The sequence below is a fragment of the Lagopus muta genome, chromosome 1, assembly GCF_023343835.1.
Source record: "Lagopus muta isolate bLagMut1 chromosome 1, bLagMut1 primary, whole genome shotgun sequence".
NCBI lineage: Eukaryota > Metazoa > Chordata > Aves > Galliformes > Phasianidae > Lagopus > Lagopus muta.
This window is the reverse complement of record NC_064433.1, coordinates 134,156,848-134,181,247: the sequence shown is the minus strand read 5'-3', so window position 1 is coordinate 134,181,247 and position 24,400 is coordinate 134,156,848. Positions and strand designations below refer to the sequence as shown.

At 43.5% G+C, this 24,400-nt stretch overlaps 1 protein-coding gene and 1 long non-coding RNA gene across 3 annotated transcripts in view; both read right to left on the bottom strand.

Annotated features, from left to right (window-relative positions):
- The window catches only part of NCK2 (NCK adaptor protein 2), an 89,382-nt gene extending 84,595 nt beyond the window's left edge, over positions 1-4,787 (bottom strand). Inside the window, exon 1 of one of the 2 annotated variants that reach the window (XM_048932471.1) lies at positions 4,504-4,787. The gene's annotated coding sequence lies outside the window, so the exon portion shown is untranslated. Of the gene's footprint in view, positions 1-4,126; positions 4,246-4,503 lie in introns of those variants that run through there. The other variant, XM_048932479.1, reaches the window with a different exon arrangement.
- Positions 4,788-7,337: 2,550 nt separating this feature from the next.
- The window catches only part of LOC125687405 (uncharacterized), a 50,544-nt gene continuing 33,481 nt past the window's right edge, over positions 7,338-24,400 (bottom strand). Inside the window, exons 2-3 of the long non-coding RNA XR_007374059.1 lie at positions 10,334-10,533; positions 7,338-7,693 (exon numbers count right to left, since the gene is read on the bottom strand). This is a non-coding gene — a long non-coding RNA (uncharacterized LOC125687405). The remainder of the gene's footprint in view (positions 7,694-10,333; positions 10,534-24,400) is intronic.

The window sequence follows — 24,400 nt, the reverse complement described above, 5'->3', positions numbered from 1 at the left end:
TCAACTCCATTCCTTTCCAAAAGCTGCACACCCTGCACCAGTCTATTTTCATTCTGAAGGAGAATTTCTGTGCCCAATGACTACTCTTTAATATAAGAATTAGAAAGGAAAAGCAAAATAAAAATCACATGAGAACTCAACTCATTTTTAAGCTTACTCTCTTTCATTTTCTTTAAAACACAAAAAAGCTCAAAAAAGGAAAACAAGATCCCACAAAGCATATTTTTTAAACACAGCACTGCAAGCAGCACACCCGCTCGCCCCAGCAAAAGCAGAAAGCCCCTTTTTGCTAACCCTCCTCCCAGTGTCTTGCAGTTTGTCTGCTATCCCAGATTTGCATCGAGCTGATCCAGCGTAACCTGGACAAAGACAGCCAAGAGAGGCCTACAGCAGCTGCTGGCACCCTAGTACGAAGGGACTCAGTGCACCTGCTTTGGGAAGAGAGGCACCAGCTGTAAGCAAACTGTGCTATCTGCTTTCACATCTCTGCAGTTTCTCCTTATTCAGGCCCCACAGTGAACACACTTCTAGAACACAATAAAACTGTAAACGGGGCAGAAAGCAAATCTTGTCTTTCAACCAAAGAAATAATAATCACATAATACAATAATTATCGATAGTAATCTCCCTGCTCAATTATTTTTGATTATTGATCCATTTCGGCTAAAATGTGCAAACGTGATCTGCACAAATCCAAACACAAGGCTTTAAGCATCTGCTGACTTGAGAGATGAAGAGAACATCCTACCTGTCGAAACAGCACAACCTGCTGAAACATCACGGTAATAAGTTACCATCCAGCTATACGTGGGTTCCAAAATCATTTTTTTTTTAATATTTTTTTTTAAAAATCATATATATATATATATATATATATAAATAAAGGAGACTATCTGCTTTTGTAAATGCATTAAATATGCCAGGTTTTCTACAATAAAGCTTCAGCTATCCTTTACCGGTGGTGTATCTCAACATCTGTTTTCATGCCGATCAATAGAACTGCACACATTCTGCAGACAATAACTTAAATGAGTTAAGAACAAGTAAACCTGGATTGAGTTTCTTCAGCTGAGATTAAAAACACACCTATATTGCACTTCTTTTGCACTACTCTGTCATTGTTATAAGAGAGAAGCAACATTTTTATTATTATTATTATTATTATTTTAATAATTCAGGTATCTATTGCAAGCCCAGTATGTTCACCCCCCTATCTGCTTCCCAGAGTAATCAATATTAGTTACAGGTCACCATATTAACTCATTAATGAGATCAGGACCAAAAGCAGCACAACAAACCTATAGAGCGAAAAAGCCTCTAAGCCACACAGGCAGTTTCTACAACTTTGAACAAACCCTGGATCCACCAGCACGTCTCAGCATCCTCTAACAGATAGTTTTTTCAACATTACTATTTCTGAAACCATCCTACAAAACCTGCAGTAATTTTAAATGCAAAGTGCTGCCATTCTCTAATCGAGATTTATTCCTTAGCATCCTAAAATTTACAATAAAAACATACCCTGCCAAACCATTTCATTGCCCACAAAGCTATCTATGCTGGTTTTAAAACAAGAATTCACTTTGTTAACAGTGAGAGACAAACTCATTCTTTGTGTCACATGTACTCAACAAAAATGAAAACATGTATTTTACATCTCACTGCGCTTCCAATTTACTCATTTCATTAGCATTTACGAAATAATTAAGAATCCTTATGATGGGGAATAAAAGATTACTCTAGGAAAAAAAACACACAACTTCACACTTGGAAGAATCACTGAACCCATCACTGAACAGAGCAACAGTTTAATTGGGCAGAACGCAGATGACTAAGTTACGATTACTAATGGGTCTAATTGAATCTGCAAGAAAAAAAACCTCAATGCAACTACTTAAAATAGAAAAAAGCTAAGTACACCTGGGCCAATCTTCATAACTTTGCAAAGCAAAACGAAAAGGCATTTTTCAAAAGGGAGAAGTCACCAGGATCACATGCAGCGTCTTTTTCAGAGAACTGTACAACAGCCTGCTGGTTAAATTAATCGCATAGGCATCATTTGTATGCTTTAAGAGGAAGAAACAATGCTATCTGCCACGGCACAAGCACCATCCCCGCTTCCCGTGAAGGCCTTCCAATCCAGGAACTGTTAAGGATACCTGACTTTCAGGGGCTGGAGAAGTCTCACCACGCGGAAGCTACTGTTTAGCAACATTTCTGTACGCCTAGTAAACACAGGGATAAAGCATATTGTTCAAAAGTTTATTATTTCAGCAGAAACAGACAGCAGCTTGCCTGCAGAGAGCCTCAGCTCTCCACACAGCCTCTCCAGCGTGTAAGATGACCTACTTCATCTGAGCAGTGCGTCCAGAACCTCACCGCACATCTTACCATGCCAACCCAGCAGCACCTCACTTTCATCCACATTTTCCTTCCACCATCTCCATTTCTGAGAGCACGGGGAAGAAAAAAGGGAACAGCCATTGAGACACCCCCAAATCCCTGGCACAAACAGAAAGTATCTTCCAGAACATACGTAGCCTTCAGATTCTCTTGGGTTTGACTGTGAACCTGCCCCAAGTATAAAGTGAAGAGCACTTGCTTCTGTGAGTCTGGAGCAGCTTTTATGCTCATGTAGTACAAAAAAGGAGATACCTGCAGGAGCTTTCTGCTGCTGCTCAAGGCAACAACCAGCAAACTACACTATCCGAACATCTCTTTCCCAGCTGCTAATGTTATAGTTACTGCTGAGGAAAGCCAGGGGCACTGTGAGCAAGGGAATAACATGTCAGCAGACACACACAAAAAAAAAAAAAAAAGCAAAGCCTGGAAACAAAGCAGATGCTGCTGACCTTGTCCCCTCTTCTTTAGCACACAGTAGATGCGAGGTGACACATAAGAGCGCAAACACCTTTCCTTAATGCTACCACACAGCTAGGCAAGAAACTAGGGAGAAAGCAGAGGAAGAAGAAAAAAGGAACGAGCTCCCTTTTTAACAAGTAGCAAGGCAAAGGCTGGAGTTTTGAATTTACTATATATTTAACAGTAAGGACGAAACATAAAGGACCGTCCAGATAACCATGGACTAACTCTGCTTCTGTTTCTGGAGAAACACAGCAAAAGAGATTTTGTACACTTCTGTATTGTAACAGCAGTTGGAAATACTATCTTGCAGAGGTAAAAGGCTCATACAGCAGCTAACTATGCACTGACAGAACAACTGCAAGGAGAGCTGACGGTATAACGAGCCCAGATCTGCTTCATGGCCTACATACAGATATTTGCTAATTACAACTGTAGTCTTAGCAGGTGCCTCCCATGTCTGCATTTATGCACTGCTCCCGAAAGCAACACAGTCTAGCTAAGTTTCAAGGAGAAAGTCAGATATGAGGACACAGCTGCTGAGGTCGACCAGGGTGGGACACCCAACTTCAATTCCAGATCTGAAAAATACCAGTATCTATGAGTTACAAAGCGATTTCATCCCACTTCTAGTCCTAACAACACACACACGGTACCACAAACATCTCCTCTGTGGTACTGACGCTGATAAGCAGGGGCAGAAATGCTTTCAGAAAGGAGCCCTGCACGAGCTCTGCCCTTTTGGACGCCTCCATGCCCATGCCCGGCTCCAGATGACATAAGCCACGCACGGGATGGACCATGGAGGTTTGTTTTTATAAAGGGCACCGGCGTTTTCCACGTGAGGAACCCGCACAGAATGTGCGGCCGCAACACCACTTTCTCGGGAGCACACATCGCTTCACCGCACACAAAAGGTACAGAGTTCGCTCAAGTTTTGAGCTAACAAAAGAGCACGGCAGCGCCGAGTTAATTCACAGAATAACTCAGATGCGCACAGCGAGCCATAAAGCTGTAAAAACCCCGAGCTAGCGGAGCCGAGAAAGCAAACTCCACAGGGGACGGGCAGTTACCCGTGCTCGGGCAGCTTCCTACACAGGGCACGGCCAGGGGAGGAAGGGCCAATTCCCACCCCAACCCCCCGAGACGCGCTTCCTGGGCACGCAACGTGTCATTCCAACTTTTTTTTTTTCTGCCGTTCGGGCGGCACTGCTCGAGAAAATCCCCGGTTTTACCCTTCCGCAGGGGTTCGGCGGCCGCTTACCAGAATATTCCCCGCGGCCACCACCGGCGCAGCCCGGGCCCGCATCGCCGCGCCCCGCACGCCGCCCCCACCGGAAAACTTTCCGGCCGTGCCCCGGCTGCGAGGGACCCCTCCGCCTCCCCGAGCCAACTTCTCCTTTGTGCCGCTTTCCCCGCGCCGACACAAAGCGGCGGCTGTCAGGCACCCGCCGGGCCCCTTCCCTCGCCACCCCCCCCAAGCCCCGGCCGCCACCTGCCTCCTCCCCGGGGAACCCCCACCCAGGTGCCCCCCGCCTCTCTCCTCCCTTCCCCCCCGTCGCCCTGCCCCCACCGGCCGCCCCCGACGGCCGCCACAAGTTTGCGGCGGCCCCGTCCCGCCCTCCCGCGGGGCGCGCTCACCTCGGCCCGGCCGGTGGGAGCGGGGCGGGGCGGAGCGGAGCGGGGAGGCTCCCAGCCCGGGCGGGCTCCGCTTCTTTGTCTCCTCGGCGGCGGTACCCGCTCGCTCGCTCGCTCCCCCCCTCCGCTTCCCTCTTCCCTTCCACAAGCGGATGCGGGCTGCGTGCTCCGAGAGGGGCCGGCTCCCCCCCTTCCTCTTCCTCCTCCGGACGCGTCCAAGGCCCCGGCCCTCGGCGGCTCCGCTCCCTGCCTCCCTCAGCCGGCGGCGGCCCCGGCCCCTCCTCCTCCCGATCGACCGCCCGCCCACCCCCCCCGCGCAGCCCCCGCCCCCGCCCTGCCCTTCCTGCCGCTGCCGCTGCCGGGATCGCGCGGGAGGAGCTCCCCGGGCTCCCCCTCGCGCTCCGGGAGTGCCGCCGCTTCCTCCGCCCGCCCCCGCCCTTCCTTCCCCCACCTCTCTCCGCAGGAAGGCCCGGCCCGGTCGGGGACTGAAGGTGCCTCCCAGATCTCCCGACCGCGAGAGCCCGGGGAAAGTGCTCAAAGTAAACGGGGGAGAGGGGACCGACTTGTGGTGGTGCTGCTGGTGCTGGGCTGCTACCTGCTGTCCGCATAGAGAAGGCATATGGCGCCGAAACTGCCCCCTGAGCCCTTTATAGCTAAATTGTGTGCCGTGGGCAGGTGAGAGGCATGGCTGCATCTCAGCCCCCTTCGGCAGCCTTTGTGCTGAAGTTAGGGAGCTGTTGGCTTTCTGCGTGTGGGAAAGACCTTCTGCCACAAGATTGTGCCCTTCTGGAAAGCTGCTGTGCTTCCCTGTGCACAGAATTATATAATAGTTTGGGTTGGAAGGGACTTTAAGATCACCCAGTTCCAACCCCCCTGCTGTAGGCAGGGACACCTCCCTCTAAACCAGGCTGCTCAAAGCTCCATCCAGCCTGGTCTTGAATGCTTTCAGGGAGAGGCTTCCACAACCTTGCCAGTCATGAGTGATCAAGGCCAGCATTTCCCACAAGGGCTTCAAGATGACCTGCTAAAAGCTGGTGTTGGGGGTGAAATCAGTGGGATGAAGGACTGACTCAACCTGTGGCCTCGTCAAGTCATGGTGCAGAACCTGGTTTCACTCAGGGCCCTGTGTCACAGAATAACAGAATAACTTGGGTTGAAAGGGACCTCACAGCTCACCTAGCCCCAACCCCTGCCATGGGCAGGGCTGCCCCCCACAGCTCAGGCTGCCCAGGGCCCCATCCAACGTGGCCTTGTGTGGGAAATATTTTGATAAGAAACGCAGTGGGCTTTTACAAATAGCCAAACACTTCTGGAGCCCATTTATCACTAGATTGAACCCAGATGATCTCAGGCTGCTTGCAGGGTCTGGAATCTGCCACCAAAAGACCACACGGATGCTCAGGTCTCCAGGTTTAGTGGACCCATAGCACCACAGATCATGGACACAAGCATCCCCATTGGAGCTGATCCCACACCCTTGAGACCTGTCAATGCACATCCCTCCTCATGGTAAAGAGCAGGGTCTCAGGCCTTATGGACAAAGCACAGGGAACAATGCAAACAAGCAGCTTGAACCCACCAGCCCTCAGAGGGCAGCTTGGTACCCACTTCACATCACCAACAAGATCATAGTACCATCAGATCTCCTGTAGCTCAATGAGTGTGACTCCCACAGACCCAGCCAGGGCCATCCATACAGGGATGGGGCACAACAGCTTCTCTGGGCAGTTGTGCCAGCGCCTCACCACCCTCTGAGTAAAGAATTTCCTTCTAACATCTAACCTAAATCTCCCCTCTTCTAGTTGAAAACCATTCCCACTTGCCCAATCACTATCAAACTGTGTAAAAAGTTGATTTCCCTCCTGTTGGTAAGCTCCTTTCAAATGGAAGGCTGCAATGAAATCTCCCTGGAGCCTACTCCACATTGAAGAAGCCCAGCTCCCTCAACCTTTTTTTGTAGGAGAGGTGCTCCAGCCTTCTGACCATCTTCATGTCCCTCCTCTGGACCCACTCCAATAGCTCCACATCCCTCCTGTGCTCAGGGCCCCAGACCTGGACACAATATTCCAGATGAGGCCTCACAAGGGCAGAGTAGTTGTGCTAACCCACAGTGGGTCTGTGTGCCACTGGGAGATAGGGAACTGGAAAGGTTTGTCCTTGTGGAGGCAGTCAGGGAGTTCAAAAAGGAAAGATCAATGCTGCTAGAGGGAGTCACTTTACGTTGTAAAACAATTGACTTTTCAGCTCTACCAGTGCTGGTTTAGGCTTTTACCAGCTCATTATTCGTTATTAAATGCACAAATCCAAAGTAAATTCAGCAGTACCAACAAAATGCTGTCTTGTAACGGAGAGAACTTCATACCAATTTTCAACCGGTCACAAAAATGCATATCCTGAGATTTTCCTGTGTTTTGGTTTGAAATAGTTCAGAAATCTGTGAATAATTCCATCTTCCCCTTATGAACTTCTGCTGGTTCTTTCAGCACTTAATTGATGGTTTCAGAAGCCTTGGTTGCCTTTCACATGCCTGCTAGATAAAACTGAAAGGAAAAAGTGGCCTCTTGTTTCTTCCAAGAAAGACTAAGTGTGCACCTCAGGGAGGAACAGAAAGCCCCTTTCTTTTCAACTCCCTTCGTGCACGCATTTGACTTCGATTTGGAGGAGTCATATTCTCCCTTTCTGAACCATAACCTGACCCTGCTTTTTGAGAGCTGGGAAATAATTGGGGTCTCAGGAACAGAAATCTACATTCTGCTGCGCAGCCTCTGTATCACTGTAAGGTGAGGCCTTGCTCAAGCCTCTCTCTAGGCCTCGGCCTGCAGAGGCTTAGGCTGAATTAGTTAGGTTTGCCTATTTAAGAACTTATAGATATGAGTCTCTTATTCTTGGAATGAAATACACTACAGGAAGAATAATGGAGAGGTGATTTACTCTTGCTCTTGTTTACATTCATAGCGTGCAATTCATTTTCTAGGGTTTCTTTTCTTTTCTTAGATTCTGTCCCCTCTTGCCACACCCTGCAGATTTCATCGCACAAAAATCTCCCTTTTTGTCTTTTGTTCTGCAACACCACAGAGCTGAGGCTGTGCAGGGAGGACAACAGGACCACGCTGATGCTCTGGTCCACATGCAACCTCCAAAAGTCTGCAGCAACATAACAAGTGGGCAGTAGAGCTCAGAGCTTTCCAGGTATCTGAAAAAAATAAAAATAAAAATGATGAAGCACACCTTGCTTTGGCAGATTAATGCTAATAGGATTTATGGAAGAAAAACGTTTGAAAAGCTGGGATTTGAATGAACTCGTTGTCTTCTAACAAATGACCAATTTAAGGACTTTGAAGCATTCTGTTGTTAAATATATTTAATTACATTAAGAAAGATCCATTAAAGCTGGTTTTGCCAAACTGCGGCTTACGGCAAACAGAAGATACTGTGGAAAGGGACTGGAGTGGTATGTTGAAGGGTGCTCTGATTGCCTGCTGAAAGTATCCTTTTGTTTCACCAGTAAAAGAGACCGTAATGTTGCTTTGAGTAGTATTTCAAAATGTTGAGCCTACTGAAATATTAATGTACACTTTTTGAAATATCATAATTAGCTGTTATCTCTGGAATAACTGTTATTAAAAAGATCTGACTGCTTGTGATTCGAATGAGAATTACGTTCTAAATATGAGACGATGATAAATTTGGGGGGATATGCGCAGACGTGAAAGCAGTACATGATGTGGTGGGCATGCTATTTCATATAAAGAAAGTAAATATGCAAAGCATATACTTTTGCATATGCATAAGAGCAGTGCAGTCCTTAGAAACTATATACACAGGAGAGAACAGCATGAATATTTCTCCCAGCCTAAGGCTATAACTGTATAGCAAAAATAAAAGCAAAAATGGTTCAGAAATAGAAAGATGTTTCTTCATTTTGGTTAAAGAAACAGTATACCTCACACCGCTCTTGGAATAGAGTTACATGCAAACGATGGGTCTAAAGGTTGTGTGACACTTATTTTGCAATGACTTAATAATAGCAGTAATTTGCACAAGAGGCTGGAAAAAAAAAAAAAAAAGACAAGCTTTTTTTTTTCCCCATTTTGTTTTTATTCCTTTCTTTATCTTTCCTTTTTACATCCCCCATTTTCCATTCGCTATGTCATGCTACCTATGCTGCTCGGCATAGGAGTGCTATGTTCCCCCTGACTAGAACTTGGCTGTAATCTCAACCACATACACCAATCTTACAGATCTAACACACGCTAATAAATTTACATCTCAGAGTGGCAAGGACGTGATTGCCGTCTCTGAGATGAGGCTTCCTCCATGTTCTGTGCAAGCAGCTCACTCTTTACCCAGACACTTCAGTTTTTCTAATTGGCTGTTCATTCTGGACTCTGAGTTGCTACATGCTCCTGAAGACCAGTGTGAGGATATCAGAAGGAGAAATGTTGTGTTAAAATCTGGAAAACAGTGTTGTTCAGTTCAGACATGGACAGCAAAGGCATTTTGCCTCTCTCTGTTAGTTCACTGCAGAGAAAATATATCTAAATGTAAATATACACTTTTTAAAAATTACTACTCCTCCTTCCCAATTCTTTTAAAGGAATCTGACTTAATAAACTCCATATATGCAAGTGATGTTGTAATACGATGTCACTAAGAGATAGAGATGTAAAAGCACATGAGGTATTCCAGGAAAAAACAAAGTGGCTTCTACTTCTAATCTTAAGAAAAGGTTCATTTTTATAACATCTTTCAGAAAAATTCCCAGCTTACAATCAAGTAAATTTACTGAAAGTCACTGTATTTTCTCTCTCTCTCTCTCTCAAATAAATGAATAAATAAATAAATAATCACCTACTTTAAAAAGGGTTTCTGTTGCTACATACTCTCTGCTTAAATCATATGCTTGGTTCCCCTGCACATAAAGGGAAATTACATGAACGCTACCAAAGGGGGATGGATCCCAAACACTCAATTAGTTACTGCTGAGTCACTTAAGTATATATGCACAATGATTCTGATTCAGCCTGACAGTAACACAGCTGCTTTTCTCACTTGCTACATGACTGCTGCATCTTCAATGACATTTACAAAAAATCATTGAGGGGAAGAACGTGTCCTCAGAGCTGAAAATACATCCAAATTCTTCTGTTGAATGGGCCAAAACTACCCAAAGGTGCTGTAAAACTGCAGCTAAATCTATCACCAGATCGTATTTTATTTGACAAATTCTATTGTTATCTTTTGTAGACAGTTGCTAAGAATCAGTGTATTTCTGCAAGGAAAACAGTCCAGTGTTGCGGGCTTTGGAAATGTCAGAGCCCTTGATTCTCCTGTTTATTTAAAAGTGGAAGTGCGCTGAGGGATGTATTTTGAACTCTATTCAAAGGTTAAAACTGATCTTTCATATAGTTCTGAAATTCAAAATATTGCTGCTGCTAAATGGTTTGACTCTGCAGCGTAATCTCTGCTTTGCATTTAAATACCAAATCCTATTGGGGCTGGCTGCTAAGCAGGCTGTGAAGACGTGGTCACTGCATCTCCCAGCCACTTCTCCAGGCAGGAGTGCAACCCCGACGTGTGGCAAGGTGGTGTGAGATCTGAGAGAGCCGCGCAGGGCATGGAGTGTGCTGCCAAAGTGGGTGATGTTGGCAGTTAAATTACCCATGCTGGACTTTGCTCAGTGCTGTAAGCTGATAGTCCCTTCCTCAAGGGGAAAAGCACATGGGGAAAGGCAATAGAAGTGAAACAGAGCAGGTTACACCTTACTCAGAGCGGGCTGCATGACTGTCTTACAGATTGCACAGCTGTTTGTTTCTTTGCAAGGAGATTTTACCTCTCAGTGCACATGGGTGTTTATCCTTCCTGATGAAGGGTGAGGCTTATCTTGGTGGGCCTTTGCTGAGCTCTCACGGCAGCTTCCTCAGGAACCACTGGCCACAGCCTTGAAGGACCAACTCCAGGTGCAAGGGGTGACTTCACCACTGGAACTTTAGCCAGTATCAGAGTCTCACAAGTTCACAGTGCTCTCTTTGACTGCAGAGAAGGAAGCAAAATAGGTCCTTATCAGACTTCCCAATTATTTTATAAACAATGATGGCTAATCATAGCCACTGCCTTTGAAAAATGTATGACCAGTTGCCATAGTACTGCCATCAACATACATAACACCTGGTATCTCCTAGAGCACCAGGAAGGATAAGGTTATGCAAGAAGCTCCACTTTCAGAAAATTTTTTCACTTCCCATGGCTGCCAGGGGAAACCTGAAAGTCTGATTCCTATCAACTTAGAAACCTGTCATTAAAAGAAAAATCAATGTGCTTTTAAATCAGGACTTATTAGTTTTGTGGTTTGTGTCCTGGCTGAACTTATGAATGCTTCAGCTGGCAATTCTGAATCAGGTGAGAAACTAAAAGGGGTTTTCTGCTCTTACATGCTGGCGTGAAGTTTAGCTTCATGCAGCATTTTCTATTTGAACATGTAATGCAGATTGGTACCAGTCGGTACATGAGATTCTAGTCTGTCATCTACACAAGATCTACAGCCTACACAGATCAAACATCACCTACAGCCTACACAGGTCATCACCATGTCTGCTTTGTCTGGTTCAGAAAACATGAAGCTGCAGTCTGTATTTGACATTTCAATCTAGAATTAAGGCAAAAAGATGATCGGTGTAAAGTGATTGTGGAAAGCATGATTTTCCCTGCATGTACATGATCTGCAACAGAAGGAGCTAAAACGTAATGGATGAACCAAGATGGCACCTGCTTCTGATGGGAAGCTTCAGGATGTTCTTAAAATTCTTTATTCATCTTACAAAATTTATGTTCTCCACGCTTAACAAATGAGGTCATTCTTGTTTTCTGATAAGAAACATATTTTTAAAAGATCGGAAGGAGACAAAATAATAAAAATGTACCTCCTGCCACATCTTTTATCAAGGCTGTTTTTGAGCAGGGTTCGTTACACAGGGGAACACTCAAGGTGAATGTAACTAGATGTGACTTTAAAGTCATCATCTGGGTGTACGAGATGATATACCACTGTTTCCAGTAGAACTGGTAGGTAATTATTGTAAAATACTCTGTACTGCAGTATTTGGCTGTCACTCAGCAAATAACCCCAGCCACCACTGTGGAATTAATTGAATAGTAGTACATCAGTACAATCAATTGCTGCCGCAACTAATTAAAATTAGAATTAGCTGAAAGAAAAATAGTATAAGGAGCTACCATGACTGAGGGAAAAATTGTCCTGTGACTCCATCAGTTATAATTTAAATTGTTGAAGGCTTATTCATAATAGAAAAACTGAATACAAGGCAGCAATGTAAAAAACACTGGTCAAATACAAATAATACAGAAAAGAAATCAGAAAACACTCAATTGTTAAGCTGATAAATGCAGTTTGTTAACTGAAATGAAGATAAAGTAAGATTTATTTTGAATTTTGATTGTATTTTAAGTACACCTTATTCTCTATACAGTTCATTATTTTAAGGAAAGAAAAAGCTTATTTTTAGTTGTCGCAGAAGAGCTGATAAGATAATCAGGTTGCAGGATATGGTTATAGGTTTTTTGTTTTTTGTTTTTTTTGTTGTTGTTGTTGGTTTTTTTTTTTCTTCTTTAGCTTTAAACCAATCCATTTTTCAGCAGCTACTGCAAAGACAGCAGCCTGGCAATAGCAAATGGTTGAGCATATCTAACCTCAGATCTGCTCCACCACCATTCTTTTAGCTGATCTCTATTACATACAGGTATTGTCTAGAGACAAGGGAAATAATTCAGAAATCAGTGTTCTTGGCTTTGTTTTCTATCTGTCACTGTCACCAAAGTGCTCTATAGCTTTACCTTAGTTGGCAAAGCTCGGGCAATTTAGCACTCCTGTGTTTTATGTGATTATAGTTCACCAGGATGATGGAGGGCTAATTTGTAGATGTAAAGCATGGCGGGCGCTGCATACAGGTGGTACATTTCAGTGCTGTGATTCAGTCATGGCTCAGTCAATTCTGATTTAGTTGAAAATTCCAGCACTCAGCTGATATGAATCAGGTGCCTTTTATTTATTTTTTTAATATGGGGCGGATCTGTTGAATTTATAGTTTTGTCACTCATTAGGCAAACACTTGTGTCGTGCTAATGTAAGTTAAGGCGTATTTATCTGCAGTGTATGAACTTACATGGGCATATGAAACAAAAAGAGGATGCACGTCTGAGCCAATGTCATCTCCCAGACGAGGAGGAGAAGATGACAGCATTCTTCAGAACAAAGAAATAGGCAAGAACTAGCAACACCAGGCAAATGGTCCTCATAGTTCTGCAAGTTCCTGGTTTGGAATGTCACCACTCTCACTGCAAAACCCCTCTTCAGCTGAGATTGTGGGGTCTGCCAGCAGGCAGGAGGGTTGTGGAGTATGTGATCAAATACTGTGCTGCTGCCATCCTCAGAACACCAGGAAGAAAATCATACAATCACATGATCATAGAATGGCTTGGATTGGAAGGCATCTCTAAGATCATCCAGTTCCAGCCCCCTGCTGTGGGCAGGGTTGCCACTCACTGGATCAGGCGCTAGATCAGGTTGCGATGGTCCAGTGTGTTGAGGAGCTGTTTGACCTAGTACTGGCAGGCTTCATTCTGAGTTTTAAATTACCTAGCCATCGACATTTAAATGCATGTGAAATTAGTCATTTCTCACAAACAATCATGTGGTGTCTTCCTCTCGATGTGCTGGAAGGCTTTCTTCACTGCAGCATCCTGCTGCTCTTCTGGGGCTTGGTCAGTGAGGTCCCTAGCTTGCAGGGCAAACAATGGAGCAACTTAACTTGCAGTTCATCTGCTTTCTGTCAACACCAGTAGGTTCTGACAGGTCAATCAGGCAACAGCCCATGTGCTCTCCCTGAACCCCACAAAGCAGTAGGTGCATTCACCCAGAGGGAAACCTGCAGAGAACCAAAGGTCCTTCTCTCCCTCAGCCTCACCACATCTCTGTCAGCATGGCTGTAAGCCAGTTGCCAACTCCAGAGCTCCGTGGGAGGGCGGGTGGGATAAACACTAACGGGGAGTGGTTGCATTCTCCCCATTCCTGCCCCAAACCTCCCAGTCACTGGGCCTTCTCCACCAAAATACCCACAGGAGAGGAATTCCTGGGATTTAGCCAAGCCAGAGGGAATGTATTGTGCCTTTGGGTCTGGATGACATTGCTCATGGAGACCTACAGATGTTATGGACCAGGTGGTTCTTTGCTCAGTGCAGTATAACCCATGGTAGCACATCATGCTTTAGCAACATCCTCTCCTCCTGAGTGCCTAACACTGTGCTACCATGTACCTCAACGTCTGCAACTTTGAAACTGTTTACAGAAAATTGGCTTTCACTGATATCATCTGCTCTTGCAGTTTCGCCGTGAGTCACACAATATGGTGTGTACTTTTTGCTTTTTACTTAGAGACCAAACAGCCCAAATCCCATCTTTAGTTAGGTTTTCTAGTCTTGACTTTCTTCAGAGAAAAAAAAAAGCAACAAATAAAGTTTCTTGCTCTCAAAGCTAAACATGCATACTCCTAAGTTTGTTTGTTTGTTTGTTTTTTAATTTCTTTCCTTTTTTTTCACTAGGAGATAAATAAAAATAATCACCACATTTTATCTGTGCTTATTTGGGGTCATGAGCTATGAATACCAGTGGCTGATGGCCTGGTATTCATATCTCTGAACCTTCCAAGTGTCTCTATGTGGGCACCCAAAAACTGCATTACCTCTGCTCAGAAAAGCGATAGTACTTCAGCTCCTTGCAGGTCGTGAGGCTTGATGATCTCGCTTTGAGATTCAAGAAGGGAAAGCACTGAAGTAATGTAATGCTGTGTTTTCTCACATGCTTCTGAACACCTAGGACTGAAGAAGAAACACAAAGCAGGGCCAAAGGGGACTACTGTGGGAGGATTCTAAGATCTGGCTGCCTTCAAGCCCAGCATTTCACTTTCAGCCTTCGACCTGCCGCACAGAAATGAAGTCAGCCTCACACTCTTCTGCCAAAACTGAGTCTGTTGAGAGCACCGATTACAGTGAAAACACTTGCAGAGGGAACCCTTTTGCTTTTTGATACGCTGGAGCCAGGAAGTCACTAAGTGAGTGCAGCCCTCTGAGTGCTGACACTCTGAAAAGCAAAATCAGTCTTGTTTTTCAGAATAGCACACTCAGGTCCACAGGCCAGGCTAACGGAAGGGTAAGTTATTTTCCTCACAATTTGGCTAAAAGTGGCATAATTGTGACCATTCCTTTATCAGAGTTGTTACCTTTGCAGTTGTAAACAAGAATGACTTGCCAATTTTCCACTCAATGGGAAAATTCTGTGTGCTTTGATAGCAATACACCAGAGACAGCACATAATGGAAATGCTATCGTGGAGTGCCAGCTCAAAAAGAGAGGAAAATGGCTGAAGAATTAACTGTCAAACGACTTCTCTTTTTCTCTTTTTCCTTTTTTTTTTTTTTCCTTTTTCCTTTTTTTCTTTTCACTTCATTTTATTCTTCTTCTTCTTCATAAATCAATTTAGCAACATTTATGGAAAATGATTTGTGTTTCAAACAGGCCTAGGTGTCTCTTTTGCTATCATTTAAGGTTAGACCTATCAAACCTACCTGACTTTTCAGCTGTAATCTCAAGATGCTTCAGCTTATGGCTTTTATTTGTGTTAATTAAATATGTGAAAAGATAGACTTGTGTACATGCAAATATCACGGAATTAAAGGTACCGTATCAGACTCAGCAGTTCAGGGACTATATGTGCCAGTGGATTTCTCTCAGATAAATGTGATGTTGTTTATGTGTATCACTGCTTGTGTGTCCTCACCTGGCAGCCCCTTGCCTTCTGGCAGGCAGGTATGCCATAGACCAGTTAGCTGTCTGCTCCCTATGTACACTGATATAAAAAAGGAAGCTGTGTGCTCCTTTTGGAGCTGTATTTTGTCTCAGTTCTTTTCCTGCAACAGTGAAAAGCTGTGTGTGTTCAGCCTCTATAGCCTTCTTTACTAAAGAGACCTCTTTAGATCAGATTAATTATTTGCTGACCAGCAATTGATTATCTGCAACAAATGCAGACTTTACTCTAGACATTTGTGGTTTCGCTGGGACTAATTCCTAGATTAAATCATAAATGTTTATACTCTGGTATGAAAAGTTTATTCAAAGCTAGGAGGGAATGCATCTAGTATGGACATATCCCCCAGTAGCTGCTATCTAGGCTGTATGTCACTACTTGGACAGCTGCCTATGTTCAAGAAAATACTCATGCATCTTTTTTTTAATAAAGTTGTGCCAACATTCTTCACTCCACAGAGCCTCAGTGTGAGGTTGCAGATGCAGCCACCAAAACAGTTGGCTCCAGAAAAACAGGGGATGGCTCATGCCTCCATCCTCCTGTCCCAGCCTACGTCCTTCTCACAGCAACACAGGGCCCTCTCCATTGACTCGCTAGTGAGACCCAGACATGACATCAGGACTGGGGACGGTCCCAGGCACGTGCCATGTGTCCTGGAGTCAAACAGGAAGGTATGGAGCTGCTATGTTGGGTGTTGGCACTGTAACAGCACACAGTCTGTTGTTAGTCACACTGGCCTTTCATCACATCCAGCCCTAAGCAAGTCATTGAGCTCTATTCATGCAATCAGGAAGCCAAAGCAATGTCACATAGAGTCACTGCCCCCACATTGTCCCTGCTGAAGGGCCACAGGAGTGCTGTGAGCCATCCTAGCCAACCCTTTAGGAACTTCCAAAACCATTGCATGGCTGCTGGCCGCAAGGTGTTCATCTGTGATCTGTGACTGACTGGAGAACCAACCTTCCCATTCTCCCCAGTTTTCTAGAACATTTGCTGTGTTATCTGAGCAGCTATCTAACTTATTCAGATTCAATTGACAGTTATATTTAGACAAGGAAAAACCTAGGACAAATGTCTTATTTTACAGACTCTCCTGTATTAAGAACAAATCCTTTATGTACTTTTGCAGGAAGTGGACTTAATGAAGAAACATCAAGCATTATCCTTTGGGAGCAGCATTTTGTTGATAAAAACGAAAAGTAAAAAACAGGTGCAGAGAGGGAGGTAGAGTCTGTATCTCCAAATTATTGGAAGATCACTTAGAGAAGAGAGAGGCTGGGGGCAGAATTAGCAAATGAATTTCCCTAAGTTCTCCGGTACAAAGAAGTGGAAGGAATGTGACTGACCCTAAGTCTGCGTAGGGAAGGATGGAGGAAGTAACCTTGCCCTGTGCTTGCCTAATGCTTGCTTTACTCCTTTCCATGCCCTGACCCTGTCAAACAGGAATCCCAGGCTAACCCCACCTGCTCAGAAGACTCAGTGTGCCAGAGCATGACTGCAAGATCGGACTTCTCCTGCAAAGTTTGTTTTCTGCTGTTTCATGTTCTTAGTGTTCCTTTTACAGAGAATAGGACATGTCCCCATCCAAATGCTTTGATGAATTTAATAACATTTCCATTCATTTACTGCTTGCTAAGTGAGCAGTGTAATCAGTATGTCTGATAAGGTGGCCAAGGGAGTTGTTCACATGCAGGCAGACTTAGAAGAAATAGTTCATATACAAGAAGAAATCTTGTTATTTTTGTAGGCATTTTTCTTCCTATTCCACATGATGCAGTGCTGCCATTTAGAATATAAATGACTAATCAAATACAATTACAGATTTCTGTATTCACTTTTATTGAGTCTGAGGAAATAAAATGTACCTGCTATAAAACAGAACCATAAACTACAGATAGATCTCTCACAGCTCAGGCAGGTAAAGTGAGGAGACATCTCTTCATTTGATATATGTCTTGGAAGTATGCATCTCTTATTCATACATAGAAAAATTGTGCTTCAGGTTTTTAAGTACTCACTAGTTTAGATATTAGGATGATGAACCACGTATAAAATGCTAAACTTATTGCTTAGGAGAAACACATATACATCAAAAACTTAGGATTGGTAGAGAACCAGCTGAACTAGACTTGTGATCTCTGTAGGTGAGGCTATGAGCATGGCTCATTTTGTTCACATGACTTTAAATTGCATCCCCAGTTGAAGCTGTATTTTGTTATGCTTTCCTATCAGTATCACCTATATTTACAGCAGCACATAAGCAGTAATAATACAACTGTTGGTGTAAAAACTAAAGAATGACCATCTCCTCATAAGAAAGTCCTCGTGGGAGGAAGAGCCACATCGATAGGCAGAATGCAGTGTCAGGTTTGGCAGATTGGTTGGTGGGTGTATTTGAGGCTGTGAAGAGGAAGGAACAGTGAATACATCCTTACTGTAGTGCTCACATTACAGCCTGAAACACACAGGTAGGAGGACCACAACAACCCTTATCTGTATTACCTGTGTAACTCATCATTTTAGTCTGAAACACTCAGTCAAACCACAATATTTTGAGAAACAGAGGCTATTTAAGTATGCATGTCCTTACAGCAGAGAAAAAAAGTACTCTAAAATAAATGCAGCACATGGCCACTCACAATGGACAAACATTCCTTTTTGGAAGAATTTCCCAAACCAACCATTACATTCAGTACGTTTTTCCCTATTTGCTCTGGGCTCCTAGAGAAAGGGTAGAGCTCAGGGGAGGACGGGGTAACTGAGGAAATGAGATACAAAAGCTGCAGAAATTAAATTTCCTCAGTTATTCTTCCACAAGCTGTATAAAGTTTCCTTACTGAAAGAAATACTCTGAGGCCCACAAGTTCTTACATTTTCTGTGTGACTCTACTAGTAACCCTTGCTTATGTTGTGACCATCCAAAAGTCTCAGAGCTACACAAAAGATAGAAATAATCCAAACATTCTGCAAGTACCTGATTCTTCAAACAAACAAACAAACAAACAAAACCTGGCTACAAATGATTTTAAATATATAAAGAAAAAGGATTTTGGTCTTTTGGGTGACTTTATTGTCTCTTTCGAAGCATTGCTTGAATCTGCCTGGCTGGGCCACATATAAATGGCAAAGAAAATAATGAGGAAAGTGTTTTGGATACTTAAGCTAGAAAACATCAGTCTAAATATCAGTGATAGCAGGACTAATGTAGTATTTTTCATACATACACTTCTGCTCATTTCTAGAGTTTCCCATGAGGCAGGGGCCGTTTATATAGAGCTACATTTAGGACAAAGAAATTATGGCATATAGCAGTTAAGAGTGTTGCTTTGATCAGGAAGCAATTCATTACCAGAGATGAAATTCACCACAAAGCTCCTGATTCCACTGCGCCCATCCACTGTCTCAACAGGAAGATAAACCATTTTTACATTCATAAAATAAGAATTAAAATTCTATTGCCTCAAGTGCTTTTGACAGTTCGGATGTGGACAAAAAAATAAACTCAGCCTTCAATTTCTTACCTTATCTATAATCTAAATAATATCCATCCCTTAACTACTAACCCCAAGTATGTGTTATACAGCAGTGAGGGGACTAATAGCATCAGATCTTGACAAGCAGAGATGGGTAATGTCTTAGCTCCTTGCTCCACCAGAGCCAGCCTTTGGAGAGTTGGTTTTTAATCTCTTTCCTCTCTATTAAATGAACAGCTCAAATGAGATGAATTGCTTTGAAAGCATTTATTTTTTCTTCATGAGACTCCTTTATAAAGATCTACTTTCCATCCCTGAAAGAAGAAGAAGAAAAAAACCAAAACCATCCAAATAATAGCAAACAACAAACAGTAAAGCAGGAGCTGTGATTTATTCAGTCTGGTCCCTTTCGAGGGATGCAACAGCTGCAGTCTGCCAGGAAAGCATCTCAGAGTGCTGGAGAATCAGTGCTGCACTCAAACTGAAGAAGCATGGAGAATTTAGAGCCAAGTTAGCTCTTTTCATTCAAAGGAAAGACAATGAATCATCACTTGTTTACACACAGTCTGTCTTACCCTGGTCTGTGCAGAGGAAGCGCTCTCACCCACATATTGCTTCACCTGACCTGTTCTTGTTCAGATTTCATTCTCAGATGTCCTTATCATCATCGACAATAACAGGAACAAAATATAGGTTTGTAGTATTTTAACTGATTCATCAAGAGTGTCAATTAAAAAAAAAAAAAAAAGACATATTAAGGTTGACCTGCTAGAAGAAAGAGTATAAAACTTGTCATCCATATAGATTTTTCTCTTTGTTCATCCTATGCTTGTCAGCGTGGCCTTCAGCTCTACATCCCTGGAGTTAATTACCTTTAACAGAATTTTGCTGTACCCTCACTTTTACTGTTCAGTGTAAACTCTTTCATCATAAATTATAACTGCCATAAACTGAACCACAGAACTAAGATTATGATTATTGCTACCGCTGATAATGAAAAAGTTATCTACCATACTGGAACAAATCCCAAAGCCTTTTAAGTTTCCTGCATGAATAATCTGTTATGTCCCCAGTTTAAACCTTTACTAACAATGTCTCCCAGTTTGGAGAGCCTTGAGAGTTTAGCAGGGTAGTTTTAATTTATTGCAGCCTGGAGATTTTTACAAGAACGGGAAAAAGAAGGCTCTTTGTCCAAATGGCAGGAAAGAGACAGCTGCAGGCCCATTACCTGCCATGTTAGCAATCGCTGCACTGGCTGATGATGGTCACAGGGGCTAAAGCTCCTTCCATACTGCGGTTCTCTCTCTCCTTCCCTCACATTATCTCTTCTCAATGACTGAAAACAATATTTGCTTAAATAAAATTAATAAAATGTTGCCATTGGAAATAAGTGATAAACAGTGGAACAAAAGGTGAAAGTGACTTGAAAAATAAATTAATCGATTCATTTACAGTGTGATGAGATTTCATAGAATCACAGAATCACTGCAGTTGGAAAAGACCTCTCACATTATCTATTTCAACCATCAGCCCACTTCCACCATGCCCTCTGACCACATCCCTCAGTGCCACATCCACATGGTTTTGAGCACCTCCAGGGACAGTGACTGCACCTCCCTGGGCAGCCTGTGCCAATTTATATTACGGTTGTTGGCTGCTCACATTCTTCTTCAGTCTCCTCTACCAAGAATATACCATTGCTTGGATGGCTTGGATTAGCATTGAGTTCTACAGTTAGAAGAGGTATATGCAACAACATCATTCAGATACAAAAGCAGTTGTAGTAACTTTATTATTATTATTATTATTATTAATCTATAACGAGGCATTACTTCTACTGAAAACATTGGAGGGTGTGCTAGAAAAGGTGGATATACCATCTACCTAAATTTCTTGGATCTCGTATAAGGAGGGACAAAATTTATGGGAAAATAACTTTGGGAAAATGTATGAATAAAAGTAATATTTGAATGATTCATTTCTCTAAAATGGCCTCTGAACTCTTTTTCCCACTTTAGTGAAAAATGTACCATCCACTTGTGCCAGCCTGTAGATGAGGACTGTATTAAAAGATACTTAAATCAGAAAGTGATTCCAAAAATTTCCAACTTTCCATGCATCAGTGAGTATTTTTGACATAGCCTGATGCTATAGGATTTTAATAAATAATGAATTTATTCAAGACCTTACGTTATTTTTAGACTATTTGCTACCTATTATCAGGACATCACCTTTGAGAGAACAGAGCTTCAAACAAGGAGAGACACCCAGCTCTCCCACAAGATTTCTGCGTTTGCAAGGTCTGTGGAAAACAGCACTTTGCATCAACTAGTCTAAAATGCAGATGTAATGGAAACAGATTGGAACAGAACTGTGTTTTTAAATAGAGATGTCCCCAGAGAGGCATGGTTCTTGGGACTGCAGTATTCCAACATCTGTGCTTGAGGATGGGGATCAGCAAACCTCAAAAGCTACTCCTACAGATAAGAGATTCACACATCCACATTTGGGGTGGGGGTTGAGCAGTGACATCCATAGGCTAAGAGCTACTTTCCCATGTTGAATGGCAAATGTCAGACCAACAACTGCAGCATCATCAGGGAAGAGACGGTCACCGCTCTGTTCCTTCCCCACAGCCGTCCCCTAGCACGTGTCAAAAAATAAAGACCAGGTCTCCAAATGTGGCCTTACACAAGAACTGCATTTTGAAAAATTTCTGAACAAACTCTATTAGAATTTCCCAAAGTAGAAGGACGACAGTGTTACAACAATAAAGCAAGAAAGATGAGTTGGAATAAAACATTTGGGTGGAAACGCTGAGTTGTTGCCATGACTAAAGGGAGCTAATTTATTTGCTTATACATTCTTTGTAATCTCATCTTCTCCCATGTGACTGCCAATGACTCATAGTTTGTTTACTGATGAAGAAAACATGCTTTCCGAAATCTGTGCATGAAGGCATCTTCTCTGGTCACAGAACATTCCTCCCACGCACAGAAGCAGGGACAGCCTCACGGACACTGCTCAGCATCTCTGGGATCAGCAGGGTGGGGAGACATGGACAAGGGGCACTGCACAGGTGCTGCCCATAGGGACCACTGAGGGTAGATAACACAGCTTGGGCTTGTTTGCTCCCCTATTGTTTCCCAGCCTCAGTGGTTTGGAGACTTTCTAGCCAGAAAAGTTGCATAGTAATAATGTTAGGAGAACTGTAAGGCCAATAGCTCAAAGCCAGCTCTACTGTGGTTTGATGTTCTAGGAGGATTCAACCTTCCTGCAGACCTTTATAGGCATGGATAGCTTCTCAGGATCAACTAGGCTGGGCCATTTGCTGTTTTGTCTGGTTGCGCCAACAACTCTGCATGGGGCTGAACCAGAGAGAGAACTGCCTGATTCAATGGCACTGTAATGCACAAGGCAAACTACTTAACAATCCCAAAAGAAAACAAAACAAGGAAGTTCATAGTTTCTAGTTCAGAGATTTCTATAAGCATGTTTCAGCTTCTATGCTCTATACTGAGACCAGTCTGCTGTACTTCTGGGCTTGATATATACCAGCTCAGACACCACCATTGGAAAATACAGGTGGAGAGGCGTTTGCCCTCTCCTCTCCTCTCCTCTCCTCTCCTCTCCTCTCCTCTCCTCTCCTCTCCTCTCCTCTCCTCTCCTCTCCTCTCCTCTCCTCTCCTCTCCTCTCCTCTCCTCTCCTCTCCTCTCCTCTCCTCTCCTCTCCTTTCCATCCCAATAAAAATGAGCAGGAACTGAAAAGGAAAGATGTTCCTGGGATGCTTCTTCAAGTTCGTAGACAAAACTGAAAAATCTCCATTGTTAACAAAAAAAAGAAATGTGTAATTTTTGACAGAAATCCAGTAAGAATCACTGTGATAATCTGCCAACATCTCTGGAATAAATGATGCTCTCTTGTAGGTGTGTCATGCAAAAAGCTGCTATTTGATTGTTTGTCTTTCAGAGGGTTTTGCCAGACCTGGCTCCAGGAGTTGCTGTTAGCCATGCATGTTGCCCACAGCACAGCTGAGCACATCCCTCTCCTTCCCCACGCCATAGCCCAGCCTGCCATTGGAGGAGACAAACAGACACAGCCATTAGATGCAGTAAGGCTTTGCATCACTTCAGGCCTGCACTTACTGAAAAGTAACATAACTGCCTGTAGATAAACATGAGATCATCAACTCACCCATTAATTAAAAAGGAGTGTTCCAATGCTGGCAGTAGCTTAAGTGGATATGGAAGACCAGCCTCATGGTAGGACTAACTACAGCAAGGAAGCCAGAAGGTAATCACAAAATCATAGTATTGACAAGGTTGGAAAAGACCTCCAAGATCGCCCAATCCAACCATCAACCTATCACCATTTTTTTTTTCCACTAAACCATGTCCCTTAGTCCAACATCTAAACATTCCTTGAACACCTCCAAAGATTATGACTCCACCACCTCCCTTTGCAGCCTGTTCCACCACATGCCCACTCTACTGGAGAAAAAATTTTTCCTAATATCCAACCCAAACCTCCCCTGGCACAACTTCATGCAATTCCTTCTAGTCCTATCACTACTTATGTGGGAGAAGAGGTTGATCCCTACCTTGCCACAAGCTCCCTTCAGGTTGGTGTAAAGCGAGATACAAGCCAGGATGCCATTGGCCTTCTTGGCCACCTGGGCACACTGCTGGCTTATGTTCAGCCAAGCATTGACCAATACCCCCAGTCTATTTCCTCTACACAGTCTTCCAGCCACTCTGCCCCAAGCCTGTAGCATTGCCTGGGGTTGCTGTGGCTAAAGTGCAGCATCTAGCACTTAAATATTAGTTATCTCACCATCTCACCAAGAGGTCTCTTAGAATGTGAGGCCAGGCTGCTGTCTGGAAAGCAAGCGATATGCTTCAAGCTCAGTCATAGAAAGTGCCTGAGTCCACACGATCTGTCTGTGGTAGAACCTCAGACTACTAGCCTTTGGTGGCCCATTTCATGGTGTTGTCTCTTGGTTACTTTAACCGTAACATCATAGATAAAGAAAAATCTCCAGGTTCAGAAGGATTTTTATTTTTTGTAACTTTGAATGTAGATGCCTAAGTGAAAAACTGCAGCTTTGAAAGCCCCAGTCTTGGACACCAGAAAACCCCTTGGTGCCTCAGTTTTGTCAGTGAAGCCTCCCCGAGGCAAATCTGTAGATGTAGCTCTTTCAGCGGTGATGCCACTGTTAACATTTGTTGTACTGCAGCACTTAAATAGATCATTAACAATATTTTTAGTTAGAATCTCAGCCCAGACTGACCTTATGGCTGCTTTTCTTTTTTTTTTCTTTTTTTTCCACAGCTGCAAAAGCAGGAAGCCCCATTGAGCACAGCACTTCAGGAAGCATGCACAGGGTACCAGCACATCCACTGCCTCAGAGAACGGCAACAGAGTGATTTTATGACTGTTCATCTCTAAGAGTTTGCTTACATGAAGATTCAGATGGACGTATAATTTGTCTATCTCTAACCTAAAATTCTCCAGGGTGATTGTTCAGCTTCTAAAATATTTAGATGCACA